This window comes from Drosophila elegans, unplaced genomic scaffold (assembly GCF_018152505.1).
Source record: "Drosophila elegans isolate 14027-0461.03 unplaced genomic scaffold, ASM1815250v1 contig_149, whole genome shotgun sequence".
Classification (NCBI taxonomy): Eukaryota; Metazoa; Arthropoda; class Insecta; order Diptera; family Drosophilidae; genus Drosophila; species Drosophila elegans.
This window is the reverse complement of record NW_024545513.1, coordinates 10,246,730-10,268,246: the sequence shown is the minus strand read 5'-3', so window position 1 is coordinate 10,268,246 and position 21,517 is coordinate 10,246,730. Positions and strand designations below refer to the sequence as shown.

Sequence of the window (21,517 nt, the reverse complement as noted above, 5' to 3'; positions counted from 1 at the left end):
CTAAAAAATTATAATATTTAATAATCAATTAAAAACAAATTATTCGTTACCTCAAATAGCTTTTCCTATGTCCCATAATTCCCTATAATTTGAATATTGAGACGTATCTTTAACTTTATTGTTTATAGTTTTATAATTGGTTTGCTAATTCATTCAATGTTTATATTTCGATCAATCTTATTTTAACACTTTATATTTTTCTCAGTGTGAAAACGCAGGTGATGGCGATGTTTACGTTCCATTCACAAAAAAAATGTATTCAACTCGTGAAAGTAAAAAGAGTTGTGTTCGCTCAGGATGTGTGAATGTTTATGAGGATGAGGATGTGGATGAGGGCAGAAGCAGTAGGATTGAAACTACGACAATTCCACGAGTCTCCAAAAGGTACATATTTGCATACATAAGTAGACACACTCTTGGTTAATCGAGGAATTAATTCGCATCACAAACAGAAGTTTGTTCCGTTTAATTGGAAAATGGTTCGGGTTTTAAGGTTTTGAGATTTGTGGCAAGAGAAACGCAACACGAGACATATTCGGGAGTGTCACGAAATTCTATAAATTCTATTCTATTGAGTAAATTATTATTAATTGAGTTGAAATATAAATACATTTTGTTTATATTTATTTTCGTTTGAGCTACTGTTCAAAACAAATAAATGACCTGTTGTCATATTAATATATTAATGTAGATAATTTTTTTCAAATACTTTTGAATACAACTTTCATTTGCTCTAGTTTTAAACATTTTACACTCAGTTTAAATTTCTGCATCATAATAGAGTCTTTAAAACCCTAGAAGTCCGACGAAAACAGATATATAAATTTTAATTATTATTTATTGTATGATTTAAATTAATTTGTAAAAAAAAAACACATTTAGCGATCAGCTTTGGGCTTCGGTTGGCAATTAAAAAGCTCTCTGCTGGCCTCAACAAGTGGCTTTTCCACCGCTTTTCCGCCCCGTCATACGGATACGTGGAAGCTAACGCTTTTCCTGGCCGCGAACCAGCTCAGTAAGCCGCAAATAAAAGAAAATGCTTTTGAGTGGGAGCTGCCAAAGCTTTTCCGAGCCGCCTGGACTCGGCATTTTCGATTTATACAGTCATATGAAAATCAATAGGGACGTCTGTCTGCATTAAAAGTGTTTTCTAAGATGTGCAAAACTATTTCTATTATTTACTTTAATAAATGTCTAGTGGAAAATAAACACAAATAAACTCAATTAATAGGTAGGGTTTTTTTTTTTAGTAAATTAATAATTTAAAAACACACATTAAAATTATTTTATATATTCACAAGGCGAAACAAACATCTAAGCAAATTATTACACCAATTAATTTTAAGCAATTGAAAAATTTCATATACTTTTTTTTTAGAGTAGTCATTTTGGGGTTCTTCCTCTAGAACGTTAATCAGTGTCCTTATTTTATTGCACATGACTGTAGCTCGTCGGGCAAAACCCGAGGGCAAAAGGTTTAAATGAAGGCGCTCAGCGGCGGCGGCTCCCAGTCAGCGGTCGAAAGTGTTTGGAAACGGTTCGTTGGCACTGCCACAGGAGAATTACAAGCCACAGCAGCACCAGTTTGGCGCCAAAAAAAAATCATTTGGGCGCCAAAAAATCAGTACAAAATTTGAAAAACTTTTAAATGTGAATACTTTTTGATAAAAATAGTGCCAAGAAATGAATAACTGCTGTGGCTTTTAAAGGGTTTTATTTTTTTGGCTGTGTTACAAGTGTCAAGGAAGCGTTTTCAGTGCCTAGGCCGGGTGTTTGTTTAAAGTGTATAATTGAAATTAAAAATGTCATATTTTTTAAATTTTTTTCCTGTTGCCGCAGTTTACATATCAGTAAAACATATGTACTTACGAAAATACAAAGTGTAAACCATCAGAATCAATCAAAATTTTGGAAATCGACGTCGAAGTTAACCATCAACGAAGGAATCGAAGAACTCTCAAATCAAAATCTATGGGAATCAAATTAAAGATCAGAATTTGATCATACCATCCTCTGTATGGAAATTTTAATCGAGTAGCAAGTATATTATATATTATCACAGTAATCAGTCAAATTATTGTTGTTAGTATCATTATTTATTCACTAAAAAATAAATTCTAAATTAAGTCTGCAAAATCTTTATGATTGTGACTTTAAGAAATCAAAGCCGATCACAATATACAAATATAATTCAAACTTTATTCAAACATATTCAAGAAAAATATAAATTTATTAATGTTTCAAGTCAAAATCGATCCAAGAAGATCAAAAAAATATACCATTAAGCTTTGTGTTTGGTGTACACGATCACTAAAATCTAATTGATCAAGAGTATTGAAAAGACACCAAATCGAACTTACTTCTATGCAATCACATATAACCAATTCATTAAAAAAAACATTTGAGGAAAGCTATTAAAAGTACGCCGATTATTATTAAGTAAACCCAAAAAAGAATTTAAGAGAACAACTATTTAAATATAATTATAAATTTACATATACCTTGAAACCAATGCAAAAACTAAAGGAACTTCAAAATGCACCCTATACTTGATCGATACTACAGGGATCGATATCAGATTAAACTGATAACCCGATATTTGATCGAGCTGCTTCGATTAAAAAAGAAAAACAAGCCAAATTCTGATTTATCGGAGTAAATGGTGAAGATTTTGAAATCCAATTGGGACGATCGTTTCTTGAAGACATCGGCTTAGAAAATATTTAATTTTAAACCCTAAAATATCGAATTAATCGATCAAACCTATCGAATTTAATTGAATCGATACTGAATCGAAGAAATCTATATAACACCCCAAACAACTATACATTATTCAAATGCAGACTTGAATATTGAATATTAAACCAAAATCAGATCGAATCTAAAACCAAACTCAATATAAATACAAACTATAAAACCTAATTAAACAGAGACGATAATTTATCGAAAATATCGAAATCGTACGTTGTAAAATCACCCGTGTCGAAGCTATGCCGATAGACCAATATATGTTATTAAAACTAAACTCTAAGGACCTAAAGCCAGGAATGTTATCCACGAGGGTTCGGAGCCGAACGGTACATGTGATCTAAGGACATCACCACTAACAGGTGAGAAGCTTTGGGACCAGTGAAACCAAACTCAATTCCGTTGTCATTAAGTTGTTGGCACTGCCATTGCTGTGTTGTTGCTTTCATTGTTTCCGTTTTTATCGTTGTTATCATTATCATTATCATCGCTCTGTAGCTCTTACTTATGTCATTTGCAATTACAAATGCTATTGCGATTACAATTAATGTTGAGTACACGAGCGAGACACATAGTGGATGCAAAGGTACACACATACATAGCTGCGCAAGAGAAAGTAAAGCGGACACTTGAGGAAAGCTTGCTTTTTAGTGCCTTTTACTGCGCATTAGTAACCCAAAGTACTTAGGATACCCTTCGCTAGTTGGGCTTTTTGCTGTCTGGATTTTCGAGGTTTCGATTTAATTTGTGGATTAAAAACGCCGACTTGGGCAAGGGGCCACCCTATCCGCCACCATTCATTTCCACTTGGGTGTGCGAGTGTCCTTGTGTATCTGGCAGTTAATTAGAATTGCGTTGGCCCGGTTGACGGCTTCTTGTTTTGATTGTGCCAGACAGACGCTTAGACAACTCACGTCTTTGCCTACAATTTGGTATTTTCTCCCCTCACATTCTATGTATACCCACACCATACACTGGGCAAATTATTTCGGTTATCTCAAAACTGCCTAAAGACTTTGCCTTTTATTTTAATGTTCTAGAAAACCGTCGTCTGCTCGTTAATTTACAAGTAGTTTTTTAGCTGGCATATTAAAGTTAAAAACTTGTATATTACCAGAAGGACGAGAAAGGAAAAGTCCTATACCAACCAAAATTTCGGATTGGATTCTTTGCTGAAAATACTGAAAATAATCGTTAAAAATAAAAAAATAAAAAAAAAGTATTAACATTTTTACTTCTTTATTATTTTACAAAAATGTATTTGTGTCGATGTAGGTATCAATCAATAAATTGCAAAAGTATTACAATATATAATAGCGATATTATTATCGAACAATATCGACACGATAATTATGTATCGTTATTTTTCCTATAAAACCCTTTTTCTTAACTCTAATTCGAAAACATTACCAAAAAGAGTTTCTGAACTATAATCCTGTAGTTTTTATCTGTGCACCGTCGCATACACAGTTTGGTGCGGCCCGAGGACATCGGTGTCCTTATATTTCGCTAAGAGGGTAACATCTGCCTGGTGGCCTCCCTTTATGCTCATCCTCATCCTCCAGCACCTCCATTTTCCTTGGCGCCCTTTTCGCTTTCTTCTTGTTTGTCACGAGTTTATTTTTCAGGGACTTGGAATCGTTGTTTTCATTTTGGTTTTGTTGGCAGAATCATATGAATTTGATTGTTGCTTTTCGCCTGGGAATTGTTCTGTAATGTTCAAGTTTCCCAGAGCTTAAGTTAGTAGTTGCATTTGCAAAGTTTTCTGTTCAGTTAAAGACCTCTAGTTCTCAGTTCTTTTTTAATAGTTATCACTATTATTATTAAATTCAAATTGTTCTTTAACATTTTACTTAAAAAATTGCAATCCCTTTGATTTTATTTAACTTTAAATTACGCATTAGCATGCAAAAAGTATTTCGATTTTGAAAATTTCCAAACACAATGCCCGAGTTTGAGTACGCTGCCTTTGAAGTGTTCAGCTTCACCTTCTCCATGTACTTTCAGATCCTCCAATGTATGCTACACTTTTGTTTTCTCGTTGGTTGTCATTTGCCCCGGGAAACTGAAAGACGAAAAAAATATGAAAAATGCCAAATGTAAACAAAATCAAAAATGCCGGCCATGTCCTTTGGCGTTTTGTTCCACATTTTTTCTTTGTTCCTTGCCCCTAATATATACAAATATTTTGATGGCGAGGGGCAACAAAAAAACTGGACTGCCTGAAGTGGGAGGATGTGGGCCTGTTAATTTAATTTTCCTTCACTCCGCTTCCACTACAGATTTCGTTGGCAGATGTCCTGGACTTTGTAAAAACTGCGTTGCGAATAAAAGCTAAACTAAAAGGAACGTATTCCTGTTGATAGAAACCATAGTTGAAAGGTCTATACTTAAAATATGTGATTTATTAATACCAAATTTGTATTGCCATTTATCTTCTTCTAAATACAAGTGTTTTCAGAAATTAATTAAGTATACATTTTTTTTAATAAAACCACATGGACCTTTGAGTATTAGAGTTCCCTAATAAGGTCTCATTTAGAAAACTCATTGCTATGCAAAGCCTTAATATAAATATTAGATCATTTATTGGTTCACCTCTTATTTACACAGAAAAATGGTTTTCATTTTCTTTGTTTATTTGTTTGGTATTTTCCATTGACATCGAAGCATTAGCTCCTTGTGATATCGTTTCATCCTGTTATACTCTTGTTGTTGCCATTTCAATACATTTTGATTCTATTTCGATATTCACTTGAATTGCATGCAGTTCATTTCATATTTTTTGCCCAGTTTTGCGCTGGCTTTCTTTTTTTTTTTTTTTGTTTTCTTCGACAACCATTTTGCTTGTTTGCCGTTTGTTTGTTGGTTTTTCATTATTTATAACAGAAATTTAAACGCTGTTGTTGATGCCGACGGCCCGGCCTCTTGTTGTTGGCGTGGTTTTTTTCCTATTGTTTTACTACATGTATTCCATATATATGTATATATATATATATATATATATATATTTGGTTTATGTGGATAGACCATCTTTGTTTGTTTTGCTTTTCTGATGTCCAGTTACGCTAACGCTTTCACTTTCCGTCTCTGTTTTCCCACGGAATGCTATATCCTTTCCCTGATTTCCGTTTCCTTTATTTTATATAAGTGTGATTTAAGTGGAAACATTTTATTCTTTTACCCGTTAGCTTATTGCAATTTGAGTGAAGGAAATTTATTATAATTACTTATTTCAGCAATCAATAAAATGTAAACATTTAAACATTTCCTTTCTGTGCAAGAATAGAATACAAAAAATCCGGGGTAACAGGATTTTGAACTCGTACCCTATTCCACTAAATTGAGATGTTCAATAATCTCCTCCAGAATTTCCATTCTCGCTGAATTGCCAACCAAATTCCAAAGAATCTTTTTCCGCCGATTGACCCACAAAAGGCGCTTAACTTTTTTTGCAACCAAAAACAAAAAGAGGCATTTGGGCAGAAATGTGGAAACAATGGTTGGAAAAATGGAGATTCGCGGATAGGTGTATATAACATGGTCATAAAGCATGAAGGTCTCTTTCAGTTGCGTTTGTTTGTCTGCTTTTTTCGGCGGGCTTTGTTGGTATTTTTTTTTGGGTTTTTTTTTGGGCTCATAAAAGCGAGCGATAAAACGATCAATCTGATTGAAGTTTATTAAGAGACTATCGATGGCGATAAGGATTCTAATTGACTGACTGAACTGATTATGAAAATATTTATACTATACTACTCATTCGTATCTTAAATCAGAAATTAGATACAATAGTTAAAATGGCCAAGAGGATAACTTTTCATATTGCAAGTGCTGAGGAGAAAATAGCCAGGAAACCAGCAAGTTAATCCATAAACACTCCAGAACTAAGTCGCTGCTGCATCTGCATTTTCTGCAAGACATGGGGTCTTAAAGGATTAAATACGAGTGGAACAAATAGATGTCGTTTTTTCTTCTCTTTTTTGGCAGTTTTGAAATCGCACTTAAAGTCTTCTCCCAAAATGAATAATTACTCACGTTCGCATATGAAAAAATTCACAACACATGCAGAACTTTTTTAAATTTACACAGGAATAAAAGGAATGGGGAAGCACATACATTTCAAGCCCTATTTTTCCTAAATCAAATATAATGTTTATTTTTAATTAAACATGAAAAAAGCTACTTACTGTTTTGGTCTACCCTTTGCTATAGTTGGTTCAAATTGTAAAGCTTTTAATTTATAGGATTCAGAACAAAGGAAAGTTTCTCCTTTGTGTATAATTTAAATATGCAAATTACAGAACTTAGAACTCAAAATAAATTTAAAATTCCTTTTTTTCCCGTGAGCAAATATATATTGTTTCAGCATATGTCTGCTATTTTGAAATAATGCTTCTAACTGTTCTGTTACCAAAAAATGTTGCATACTTTTTGCTACAATTGGTTCGATTTGTAAACCTTTTGATTTCTAGGATTTATTCCCTTTTGTTAGTCAGCTTACAGTTAAAATTTCTTAATTTAGATATATAGTTAAAATAAATAAAAAATTTCCATTTTTCGTAGTGTACTCATATAGAAATATATATTGTTTCAGCATATGTCTGCCCACACCTCAGTCGTTGTCTGTCTGTCAAAATGTTTATGTTGAAAACGGCTGCCTGAAAATTCATTCTGCCTTACGCTTCTTCTTTGGACCTGTGAAAAGTCGAAAAGTTGTGTCGGTGGAATGAATGAGAGAGGGAGCATATGTATTTTATATGCAAATGCGTTTAAAATCATTCAAATCGGGTCTATATCACACACACACCACACACAAATGTAAATTGCAAACTTTTTCAAACTGTCGTTCTCTCTTGGCAATATGTGCAAATGGCAGTCTGTGCTTATAAATATTTATGTCTCGCACTGTATTACTTCATAAACAAGTGTGCGATTTACAAGTTAAACAATAACATTTTTTTTTAACTAACCAAACAAATAAAACCAACGTCATTGAATAAATCGTATGAATTTCAAACTGAAAGTAAGGCCAAGACAAGCAATTTTAATATCATTTAAATTCAATCGTTCTAAGAATAGATTCAAATTGCTGACACTTTTAAGAGAATACACATAAAAAACAATTGTAATATTTGGAATCCGTATACATTCTGAAAGCAAAAAATCGTGTATAATATTAACATAAATAAAATTGTTGGTCTACATATTTTTAATGGTTAAAAGGTTATAACCTTAATTTACAATAATTTGCACATGGTAAAAGATCAAACCTTTAATCTTCTTTATGTATAAGTTAAACGTGTTTTTTCTTTAAGAAAGATTTAGTTCTTGCTTATGGATTAACGTGGCTGATAGAGCTGTGAAAAAATTAGTATGCTCTCTGTTAGGTCATTAAAACCTAGAGCCACCCCATAAAACCGCTTGCCCGAAAACATTTCCTTCGAACAACTGAGCAATGTGAAATAAGATAAATGAGCCAATTTGACTTGGCGTGCGTGTCCTGGCCACAATAACAAATAACAAACGAAATAACGTAATACGAAACAACGAAATACCAGAACCACCCACAAAAACCCAGAGAACTCACACCTGTGCCATTTAATAGGCCAATCCATATGCAGTCAAGTCAAGCGTCGAAAAAGGCGGATTCAGTTTGTCAATCACAGCGCGTAAAGCGAATTTTTGAGTGTGATTTATTTATTTTTTTTTTTTTTTTTGGTTTGCTTTCGGTTCTGTGCGCTTGTGAATCTTTAAATTGGTATTTCGTGTAATAATTGATTTTTGTCAAATGAAATTATCGAAAAAGATTATCCACCTGCTTTTGAGTGACAGCAGGGGCATAACAAGTTCCATATCTATTTCTGCACGCAAAAAAAGTCGAGACTATTTTTAAATATCCATACACAGAATTTAAAACATAAAATTAAGGAAAGCATTATCCCTTAATATGAAAAATTTTACTTACAAATCAAGAGGTTTTAGAAAATTCTTAAAAAAAGTACAGTCATTTTAATTATTCTAAAAATTTTGAAAAAAATTTAATGTTTTTACGGATTTTTGGAACAAGAAGTATACTACATATTATACGTTGTCAATGAATTTTGAAAGGTTGTTGTGATCCTGAAAAAGGTTTCAGAATATACATAAATAGATCTTTTTTCTCACTGCACAATGGCTTTATTTTTTATATATTTTTTTCTTTTTTGACCTTTTCTGTCCCATTTTGGCACAGAATTTTGTGATGCGTGTATTTTGCTTATTGTTATTTGCCTGTCTGCCGAATAAGCGCGTTCATGTGTGCTGTTGCTGAGCGTTTTCCACCATTTTCCACTGCCATTTTTCACCTAGCGTCGTCTGCAGAAATAAAAACAAGAAACAATTCAACTCAACTCGACTGGAGTCGAGTCGAGTCGAGTCGAGTCGACTCAAAAAGCCATTAAGGCGTCGAAGTCAATGCACTCGAATGATGGGGGCAGCTTTTCTTCAAGGCACCAAGTGCCCCGGATAGCCTCCCTGGATATATATATTTATTGACATTTAAATGGACTTGCAGCGCAGGTATATGCTATAAAATTGAAAACAAAAGGAAATCCAGCCATTTTTGTCATTTTGCTTTTCGCTTTTCGCTTCTCGCTGCCTGCTGCTCTCTTTTATTGATCTAATATTTATTGATTAATCAATCAAAAAATTAAGCCCCCAGAACTGTTGAAGGTACTTTCCCGCTGTGGCACTTGCTCATTTCCGGGGGCCCTTGTTGTTCATAATTAATCGGGAGCCAACGGAGCGTATACTTAATGGGCTCAATCAACACGCATTTCGATTTTGCCACCCGTCGATACAGTTAAAAATGCCGCTGCTGATCGGCGATAAGAGTGTTTCAGCAGGCAGCGCTCAAATGGAATCCACTTAAATCCAACACCCCCGCATTGTCAAACTAATTATGAAGGACCTTGGTCCGCAGCTTCCATGTTACTTCGCAGCTACCCCAACTCACAATCTTGGAGCCCCCGCAGAGCCAAAACCCTCAAGAACATCGTTTCCATCAACTCCTCTTCGCTGGGCGGAAAACTCCATCATAATTGTGAAATTACATTTTTGTTTGTCGATTTGGTGAGGCCTAAAAGCATCACTTCAAAAAATACTCACTACAATTGACAGAGAAGTGTCTACACACATTTAGAGGACGTTAAATCGATTGACAAGAAAAAAGAACATAGATGCACAGAGAAATCTGTACAAAAATGTGGAGTTTTTTGAATCATTTGACAATTGCCTATTAAAACAACTAACTAAGAACTATACATAAAATCTCTAACAAGCCATTAGTGATTTAAAATCAATTTTAAAGCCTCCTAAAAGTATGCAATAATATGATATGCGAAAATAACATTATACATTACACAGTTTTTAATGTGTTTGCTTTTAAAATGTGAAAAAAAATTAGTAGTTCTCTGACAACAGCAAAAAATGTATTGTTAATTTACCTTCTTTTTCAAAAAATACGGGAAATAATAATTTATTTGTGTTAAGCCTAATTAATGTTTTCCACTTTATGAAAAAGTTTCTTACTCATAATCCTTTATTTAGCACTTAATTTCAGACAGTGTAGGCGCTTGGAAAGGCGATTGTTTGTGCATTGTATGTATATCTTATCTTATGGCAGCCAGGCAGGCTTTTTATCTAAACCAGAAACTCGAGTGCTCAATGGAAATGCGAGGGTTACGGACCATGGGGATGTGGGTGACACATGTAACCTCTTCTCTTCTCCGACGCGAACTCTAGATTTTAGTTTGCCAGAAACAAAACAGAACAAAACAGAACCCGCGCAACTAGGGAGCAAAATGGAGTGGGCAGGGTTGAGGATGGGGCTTTGGTTAACCTTCCCATGGTTAAGTGGCTTCCAACTGGGGGATAAAGTGGTAGTGGGCCAATATTTGCTCCAGGCAAATATGAATACACGGTTCGACTAATTACGCGCTCTAACCCTCGAATAAAGTAAAATTCAACGGTGAATGGCCCAAAAATATCGGAATGACTCATTGAATTCAACGGTGCTTAGGTCATAATAACAACCCCTTCACTTCTGCTTAATTTGCAATCACACTTTGCCATATGGGCAGTTAATAAAAGTGTCTACAAATGTTTTAAATTAATATGCGGAGAATTGATTTTTAAACTGAACTGATTTTATTGTTCTGTTTATATATTTTAGCTAACTAAAAATCGAATATTTTTGGATTTACTCAAAAGTTTTGCATATTTTGAACTGAATTATTTACCCAGGTCAACGGATTGGCATTTCAGAGAGAATTTAGCCATATTGCATTCGAGCAATGATACGTTTGAATATTCGGGCGGCCTGAATTCGATGACAGTATCATCAGTCGGTGCGATTTACATACTGTAATTAACACTTTTTGTGCTGTCAAGATGAATAAGCATAAGCCGTGAGTTCACTTGTTAAAGGCCATTTTCGACTCAATTAAAATCATTTTTACACTGGTTTTGCAGATAAGCGACCACATTTTGTGTGTGCCTTTGTCTGCTAATTGAAATATGAAATATGAATGTGACAGAGAGCAAATTGAAATGCGGTGGCCCAATCGAAGTGTGAATTTACTATGACAGCAGCTGCAGTGATGCGGAATATCTCGGTTCAAAAAAATGAAATCTCAAATGATGCGCCATGCTAAGGTGGCTGGAAAACCATATAGGTAGATAGAAAAAAATCATTGTGTGTCTCTACTGCCAAATGCATTTCAGAGAACATAGATTGCGCTGTCTAAAAGTCCTGAAAAATCGAGGAAACTCGGGTAATTATTATTTGTAATTCCATCAGTTGCAGACATTTCCTTGCAAAACCGTCATATTTCTAAATCGAAAACAACCGCAGTCGAAGCTCAATTAATTGGTTAACCACTTCGGCCAGCCCGCGAATCAATATTTGTTATAAAAACATAACTCAATCAAGGACCAATTACATTGGCATATGTGTGAACCTTAAAAACACAATGTTTCAAATGGAAATAAACATTTTTTAATGCAAACTTTTGACAGGCACTCGCCGAAAATGTGATTAAAATCTGTGTGCACTGGTTGATTTAGCCAGATTTTGGGATATTATTCACGGTCTATTGTTTATTTTGTTTACGCCAAATCCGCCTCACGGCCTTTTAATTGAGGCCTATTCAAGTTCCACTGGCTAGCTATTTTTCGCTATTTACATTTCAGCCTATCCAAAATTGATGTTTCTGTTGGGGGGATGGGGTATGTGAGGTCCTAACAAAAGCGTTTAAACTAATCAACAAGAGCATTTTGGTTCGAGGCCTGCCATCTGAATTAAATATGAGTGTGGGACCATGAATTGCGCACGAAAACAGCTTAATGGAGGACAGGTTTTACCTTGTTTTTATACCCTTTGTGTGTGTACAATAAAGTTTCATTAAATATCTATGAAGCATATATGTTTTGAGCTCAGCTTATGAGGCTAGAGACTAGAACAAGTTGATCGGCAATGATCCAGCCAAATATATTCATCAATTTTCGGTATGACCAGCAAGGGTATTTAAACTTCAGCTTGTCAAAGTTAACTTCTCGTTTGTTCCCACATCAACATTATCTTTTTTTGTGGCTAAGCTCCTTTTCTTGGGGACTCAATTTGCAGCTTCATTTCTCTCGCACACACGGGCAATATCGATTTAATGTAATTAAGGTAGAACAGCACTATAATAAAAATGTGTCGCCAGGCAGCACGCACTCAGATACATCAGCCAACATACTTAACCGCCTTGTCCACGTCTTTCGAGCCCCACCCCCCGCCTCCATTCCTCGTCCTGTGGCACCCAAATAAAAATCAATAATTAAAGTTATTTTTTCCCAGTCAGTTGATATTGTGACTGGCTTAGCGTTTAAAGCTTAAAAAGAGAAAAAAACCAAAGCTAAGCCGAGTGAATGACAGTTCGTAATGACAGTTTTTGTTTAAAAAGTACAGTACTGATAGTATACGTTTTTGACACTTTATGCTTCTTCTTTGTAATCTATTCAAAAACTGAAAGTGCGTTGAATTTACTTTTGATTTTTTTTGGTATTTTGAAAGTTTTTATTTTGTGTTAAATGTTATGTTTTTATTCTTTTTTCGTTTATTTAAAAAAAAGTGCAATGCAGCTGAAAAATTGTATATGTACGATATTCAATTCTGAATTTAATGCTACTCTGCTACATTTGTCCCCAAAATGACGTTAATTAAAAATGCTCTTCGTAAGAACTTAATTGTTTAACTGACACGTTTAATAATTGTTTAAAGAATCAAAATATCAACAGTGTACACACTATCAGATTCGCAATTTAAAATTGACAAATTACAAGCCAATTATCGCTTGTGTGATTGGCAATAACGTCTCTCTGCTTTGACATATGTCATATGTTATTTTTTTGAGTGAAATTTCCGGCTTACAATCAGTTTGCATTCAAATGTCAATGTTAGGTGAGGAAATATGTTTTTGGCAAGATAAAAGCAAACAAAAGGAGAGTGAGAGAGCCAAAAACGATGACCAACAATGGTAAAGGGAGCAATAAATCATAGTTCGCAAATCCCCTTTAGTCCTCCAATATCCGTTTAATACGATTTTTTGTCACTGTACTCGACGGAAAACAAAAGTACAAAAATTCAAAAAGACCCGTAGGCGTCGCAATGGTCTAGTATAATGGTGATTAATGACCAAATTTTTGACAAGCAGCAGCAGCGAGTGAAAACAAACTAAAGTAAAAGTGTAATAATGTTTAATGTCTGTCATGCAAACTAATAATACAAAATCATTTTGTGGACCAAGAGCCATGCCAACCAGTAAAAGACGACTAATGGATGGCACGCACATTTGAGATACAAATTTTATACCTCATAAATATTGAATACTAAATCACTTTTGTTTAAGCTGACTGCAATCTGTGCGTCAGCTAATAGTGTCAGACTTATCCAAAATATATATTAAATATTCTGGTAAAGAAAATACAATGTAGGTATAAAACGACATATAACATGTTTTAAAAGACTTTATTATTATTATTATTTCAAACACCACAAAGAAAACGTTAAAACAAGTGAGACTTTTTTACATATCAAAGAGTTCTTAAAATACATCCTGCCTTGAAAAAAAAGCAATTCAAATGTATCTCTGATATCTGCTACACTTTTCAAGTCACCTGCAGTTTTTGACAGTCAAAGTTCATCTATTTTGTTTTATTTATTTCTGTTTGGGTGCAGTAACGTTGGCAGAGTTCAGTTGGTAGACCCTCAAGGGCTGAATCATTTGCATGAACCGTTTCCGGATGCTGTCGTCGGTCCTTTTGGCCATTCCCAGTGTCAGTGTCCCGGGCTCAACGCACTTGGTACTTGGTACTCGGCACTCGGTACTTGGTGAATCAAAACAGCACCAGGAAGGCAGCCATCTGCCGCATCCTTGGCTTCGTCCTGGCAATGGCAGGACACAATGCGAGGCTGCGGAGCACCTGCAGGCGCATTGCGGCTAAGTTGATTTTTAAGGAGCGAGGCTTTGTACCCACATTTCCATTTCTAACCCCCATTTTTCCTCTCCATAAAAAGAAAGCGTCCAGGCATGCTGTCGGCATCCTTGGGCTCCCCTCTTTTACACTGAGACAAAAAAGAGCTTTGAGTGCATTTGGCTTAGGTCCTTGCTCTATTTTTTAACAATAAATATATTGATTAACCAAATTTCAACTACAAATGGCAATATCTCTTTTAATATTAGTTTTGATAATAAATTTATGTATACTTTAAATTGTAAATTTGATTAAATAATTTAAAGTATAAATAAAAGATGCCTAGTCGTTAGACTTTAAATCTTGAAAATTCTAAACTAATACTTTTAATTACTTTTTTTTCTGAGTGTCGGCTGAGGAAAATGTGCACGAAATTGTTGCGTGCAATAAAAGTAAGCCGTGAGTCGGAGCTAAAATGCAATGTGGCTGATGTTGCTGGTATTTAAATGCCGATGGGGTGGTTGTGGGTGGATGTGGGTGGTGGGCGGTAGGAAGTGGGTGGGAGCAAGTGGGTGAATAGTAGCACAAATGAAGTGGCACGCCAGCCTGACAGTCGCTTGAAATGTTTTACCTACCATCTGCAGTACTCTGCTACCCACAAATATTCCCTCAGCAGTTGGCACTTCAACAGGCGCACTTTATTATGTGAAATTAATTTTAATTAAAAATATTTTGAGCTTCCGAAATGGGCATTTGAGGGGCTATGGAATTTAAGAAAAACACTCTTAAATTTCTAGAGTTCTTTAGCACCTGCCTTAAAGATTCTCCAGATAGATAAATAATTTTCTGTAATAGTCCAACAGAATTACAACGAAATGTCTTTATCTTAAAGGTTCTTTAGTTTTTTAACATAAAAGTGAAATGAACTTAATAAAAAATGATCAAACAGACTTTCAAATAAATTTCTTTATCCAATTCGTATTTTTGAGTAGTGAAAATAATCAAAATTTCTCCTTTCTAACATCAAAATCTCTACTGGATAGACCCATTATCTTTGGGATATCGCTAAGTGATGGCTTGAAGGTTGCGAATCAATACAATTTCGCATTTAGCATTGAAATTGGCGGCGGGAACGTGGCGATAATGATCCGGCCGGCAAAGTTGACAGTGATGAAGCCCTCGGCTGACAGCTTTTGGCTTTTGGATGGGGCGCCAATGCCCTGACAGATGCCTGACAACTGATTACACACCCCACTTGTCACCCCTTACAGCGGGTATATAGGGGGTATAGGTGGTGCTCCCTTGATTCCCACTTCCCACTTCCCATTCCCACATCCATTCCCATCCAGAAGATTCCCCCAATCGACCCCCAACCTGATTGAACCGAACGAAATGCACGGGGATAAATCTTACGTTCAACACTTTGGCTGGTGTTTGTGTTTGCCGTCGCCCTTCCTTTTTTATTCAATGTGCTCGGCAGTCAATCAACCGTGTCTCGAATGCATTAAGATGGTGGAAAAGAAAAAAATAAAACCCTTTGGGGGCCATTGGGGTATCCATTGCAGTCTGATCCGATCGGTCAGTGTGCGCTGTGATTTATCGCAACGGGCTTCTTTGTTTGCTCACTTGCACTCGGTGTTTCCCATTGTTCCATTGCTTTCACGATTTTATCCCTTCCATGACTTTCAAGCTGGTTTCATTTTTTTATTTTGAGATTTGCGCATAACAATTGTGCAACAGGTGGTAGCATTTAGTTGTAAAAGGGTCAAAGAAATAACTAAAGAATAAAAATAAGTTTAAGGCGAAAACGTTTCTAAGATGGCATTCAAAACTTGTTTCATTATTTAATGATATACATTTCAAGCATACGTTCTTAAATATGAAATGATAATCTTAAATCATACACAATTGTGGCCTTCTTGTGTTTGTCAATTATTTACAAGAAATGGATTCTCAGGCTCCATGCTAAAGTTCAATCGTCCAATTAACCCCTGCGAAGCCATTGAAGCTGCACAGCAAGTTATCATCCCTCACTGACTCTACGCATCCCCGTATCCCCGTATCCCCGTCCATGTGTTCAAATACATCCAAAGGCATCTTAGTGCGCCCCATCGAAAACCCAAGTGTCTGTAGTGGAATCACTTAACAGCGGCAATGGCCACCAATTAGCGTCTGATTAATTGGAATTGGATGGTGGAATGCTGGATGATTGGTAATTGCAAAAATGAGGAAAGTGCTTTCAAAGATCCCCTAGGGGGTTGCAGGGCTTGCTCTTCGAATAGGAAAAAAGCAACTATTTATGGTCTATATTTTTCCAACTTAAATCGTTTTTTAGTCTTTAATAAAAAATTTGAGCAGGAGTCTTAAAGTGATTTTTTTACAAGTTATGAAAGTTGCAAATTTAGAACAAATTTCCTTTATTTATTGAGGGATCAAAAGGATGGTGAATTTTTTTGTTGTTGTTACAATCGATATTTTATTATATCTTTCGCAATTTTCTTGAAAAAATTCCTAAACTAAATGTTCTTTATGAAATGGTGAACATTCTATACAGATAAAGGAAATATTGTCATTTGATAAATTGCATTCAATGGAGAATGGGTTAAGTTGGATATTTGACCCACGTCATCGGAAGGTCCGTTTAAACTATTTTTCAATGCTTCGAGGTCAGGGAAGGCAGTATTGCAGCCATCAAACAGAAAGGTTTAATAAATAAATGCAAATGCAAGTGGCTACTTGCTGGACCATCTGTTGCATTATTATTTAATTTGCCAATTATTTGACATCGTTTGCATGTTTCCTGCCAGTCAACAATATAGTTATTATTCTTTGGAAAATCGACAGTACTTAGGGGACCCTCTTTTCCAACGTTCGCATTATACTGTTCATAGCCTGATTTATTGCATTCAATTCTGGGAATTTCGCTTGCTCCTTTTGCTTATCCTTTGTGAAAATTCAAAGGCATTGTTGGCAAAATTGTAAAATGGAAAATATAATTGGGGCATGGGCAAAATGATTGCAACAACTCTTGTAAATTGCAATAAATAATGGCAATTTAATGGGAACTTTGTCTTTATTAAACCGCTTGCATTTGAAGCACCATTTTTATAGAACCAACAGTACAAAAAAGGAGAAATTAATTTATTGCAATAAATGGCCGAAAGGTAGCTTAAGCAAATAATAAGTCATACAACGTGTGGACAGTGTCAACATAATGCTGATTTAATAAACATTTGGCATTTATTAAAAACTTATTTTGAATGACATTTTTTGTCAAAGGTTCTGTCTCCAAACCACTGGACTTTTTCAATTTGATATCCTGAAATATACTGTATACTATATATACCCATTCATACTGTTAACTGTTCACTGTTTATTCACTCATCTCGATTTCAGGGCACCAACAGTTAACTTCTGCATTTCGTTTGACTCTCATCTCGTATATTTCTGCATACAAAGTTCTTTGATTGCTCAGTTGACTGCAGGCCAGTTCCACCTACGAAACATCTGGATTATGTGGGTGGGTTACGGACGATACGCAGTCTCCTCAAATATAATGAGCCGACAAATCAGTGGAAGGTGAAAGCCAAACTTTCACTGCCCGGTGGCTGTTGTCATAAAACTTTATCCCTGTCATTACAAACGCCTTAACAGCTAGATCAACAAGCCGCAAGTGGCTTTTTCCCTGGATAAACATCCATCCACAGTTTTCTTTTCTCTTTTTTTTCCCAGCCGAATGACTAGCAAATGTAAAAAAAGGCACAAATTCATAGAAAAGCCCAAGCATGCGAGGTGGCACTCTAAAAAATTAATTGAGGAATTCAGGAATTTCATAGAATAGCAGAAATACATATAAGAACCAAAGTTATGTCCATTTTTTAAAAACATAAGTTAATGTTTTAAATATATAAATATTGAATGAGCTAATCATAGCCAATATCCATGTTGTAATACAAAGAAAATGAAAAAAACCTTAACCTTCAAGTGTACAAAATAGGTATGGTTTTCCATTCGATTTCTCCCTGTGTACTACACTTTTTCTGGAGAAAATGTGTGCGTAGAACTGCTTGTTCCTTTTCTGTTATTCCTTTTCTTCTCCATAATTTTTTGCCAGCTTTTCTCCTTCGGGGGATGGATGCGAAAAGGCAAAGGGAAGAGAAAGAGGTTTTGCTTAAACATTTATAAGGCTCAGACCCTGCTGTCCGCTCCCTTTGCCCCATTCATTCATTTCATTCATTCCGATGGAGCCCATTCATTTTCCCCGCACTTTCACCCACACGTTCACCCCCACTTTCACCCCCACTTTGTCCACTTTCTCGTCATGCGTTGTAGTTGTGCAAATCCAATTTCATGGGCCCTTTTATTTATTTCTGGCTCCTTTTGGCCAGTTTTATATGTTTTGTGTTAGTTTGTTGCCCAGCGCAACGTCCAATGTCCAATGTCCAAGTGCCACTCCACATTCAGTTGCCTCTTTTTTTTTTTTTTTTTTTGTTTTGGTTTTTCTTTATTTTTTTCCATCCATCCACTCGAAGGCATTCCATTGCGAAGAGCTCTCGATTTGGGTCGGCTTGGTATAAATTATAAGCTCCAGATGGGATCGTTCCTTCAGAAATTTCGCAACCTGTCGCGACCTATGCAAACAATCAGCGAAAATGTTTCGGTTTCCGAAATCGAGAAATACTGCTGGGAGTGGGGTTGAAAAATTGGGTGAATGCAGGGTGTGCAAATGGACAAAAGTCGAGTGATCCCCGGGGAATTCACTACAAAAATCAACTTACAAAGTCTTCATTAAATTATGTTAATTCAGATTTTTGTCTTGAAAGGTCTTAGAGTGTCCTGTATTGATTACTTTAGAAATAATATTCTGTTTTAATTTCCTATTCTGTATAAGATCTTTGATTTTATGACTTTGACTTTCAATTTTAATTCTTTAAGAAGGTTAATTTCAAATAAAACTGTTGTAGGTATTTTACCAGTGCACGAATTAAGAAAAAAAAAATTGAGAAACGTCAAGTGTTGTGCACACACACTCCAAATACTCAAGTGCTGGGAAATGGTTGGAAGCTCAGAAGTAAAAAACTGAAAGAGCGCTGTTTATTTGCCACTAGAATTGATGGACAAACCGTGAAATTATTTAGGGAAATGTGAATTTGAAGAGCTGCAGTTGAGTATGTCAATGAACTGCTGGCATTTGCATCTCTACATTTTGTGTTAATTTTATTGGGCTCATTAAATTTTACATATTAGCACATATTGTGAGTGGGTCAGTTTTTTAATAAACTGCAGTTGCGAAATTTAGTTTAGTTTAGTTTTTTTGTCTTTAAGCAGAAAATGCTGTGTCTATTGCTCATTGCAGTATTAATTTCGCAACCTTATAATTCCATTGAATGCTGCCTTTGCATTGACCTTAGTTTGTTACTCATTAAGAAGAAATGCTGTCTCTATTGCTTATTTCAGTATTAATTTCTGTACCTAATGAGCCCGATATTACTATTAAATTCCAAGCAATGTGATAGCCATCGAATGTTGCATTTGCATTGACCTTCGACATATGTCTCAACTTACCCGCCCCCACCTCATTTTGGCCCTGAATGGAGCTTGGAGCTGGCACTTAACCTCCAAATAGCGGCAGCTGCACGGCAGCTTGGCCCCACCTTTGCCATCGTTTCGTATGACTGCCCTTGCTCTAGGAGCCCTCAATTGGCCCACATCTCACACTGTTCTCCCCCCACTTTCTTCAGCCCCCCTCCGCCACTTTCACCCCGCATTCAGTCCTTTTTCACCTATGCCTCTCGAGCCGCAGGCTGTGGTTCATTTGGCGTTTTGTGGCATACCTATTTGGGCAGGCCATAAAGTCATACACATATGGATACAGCTAAGGTTAAAACTCTACTACAACGCATATTAAGGTAAACTTATTTTTTATTCAACGCAACACAGAATTTTTTTAGTGTTGTTGAATAGTAAACTATTAATTAAACTATTAATACTCTAAAACCAGTACTTTTACAACACTTTGGGTTAAAAAGTTTTTTAAAAAATATAATATTTTTACAATAGCAAGATTTACAATGCTGTATTTAAAAATAAAGTAATAAAAAAACTGCTCGCATTAAAATATTATTTAATAAATTTTACATTTAAAGCCAATTAAAATATAAGTAATTTCAGTAGTTCGGTAATGTGGTACACGTGTTGTCAATTAAAAATATCTGTAGTAGTATTAGTGTATTAGTGTTTGTTGCGGTTTTTCTATTTTGCTATGACAAAGAACCTTTTTTTCTGGAAAAGTTACTAATGGTCGTAATTGTAAATGTAAATATTTCATTGTCATGTGCCACTAGCGTTTGAATCGCAACTGTATGCACAAACAAAAAGATAGATAGGTAAGAAATAGGACTGCAATTTCCAAATGAAATTGGGGTCTCGTTACCTTTTTGGCCCAATAAACTCTTGTAGCCATGTTCTCGTGCCTTCAACTCCACATTTCATTTAATATGTAGTATGGTATGAATGACTGAATAAACCATAAGACAGAGAATAATATGTTGCTGTCAGGAGGCTACTACTAAAAGTATTCTCCTTCGTTTGGGTGAGTTTACATTTGGTTTGCTAATTAAAAAGGCTGCAGGGATATGGGATCCTGGGATTCTAGGCCATGGAGGCAGGACGGCGGTGCATCTAAGGTATGCTCATATAATTTGTTTTTTTTTTTTTTTTTTTTTTTGAAACGTTGTCCTTGTTTCCGTACAATCATCTGAGGACACTAAACGCTTTTGCAAAACGCCCAAGCCTATCCTCTTATCACAGCATTTTTAACAGAGAGAAAAATAATCTTAGAAAGTACCCATAAAACCTTTTCAAAACTATAGATTCAGTGTAGCGACACATTAATAAAGTGATTTTTATTATATAATATAATATATTATTATTATTTATATATACATAGAGAATAAAAAAATTTTAATTTTAATTTTCTATATTTTATTATAGAAACATTTTATATGATGATATTAAACAAATTGCTTCTTTAATGGTCGTTCATAATTCCAATTTTTAACTATGCTATAATTTTGAGCTATTATTATTAATATTATTACTATTACTATTACTATTATTCGAGCTATATTTTGTTAAAGTTTTTTCCAAAATGCTATGGCTTGTAAAACTTTTCTAGATCCATAGTCTGAGTTCGCATATGTTATAAGGCAGTGGTACATTTCTTTCAGTGTACCCACCTACGACCCCCCCTTAAAATCCATTCACTGTGTCC

General features: G+C 35.2%; 1 protein-coding gene across 2 annotated transcripts in view; it reads left to right on the top strand.

The window, feature by feature from the left end:
- Window positions 1-3,008: 3,008 nt before the first annotated feature.
- Window positions 3,009-21,517, top strand: part of LOC108136477 — a 44,493-nt gene continuing 25,984 nt past the window's right edge. For both annotated transcript variants that reach the window (XM_017257685.2, XM_017257684.2), the window contains exon 1: window positions 3,009-3,110. The gene's annotated coding sequence lies outside the window, so the exon portion shown is untranslated. The remainder of the gene's footprint in view (window positions 3,111-21,517) is intronic.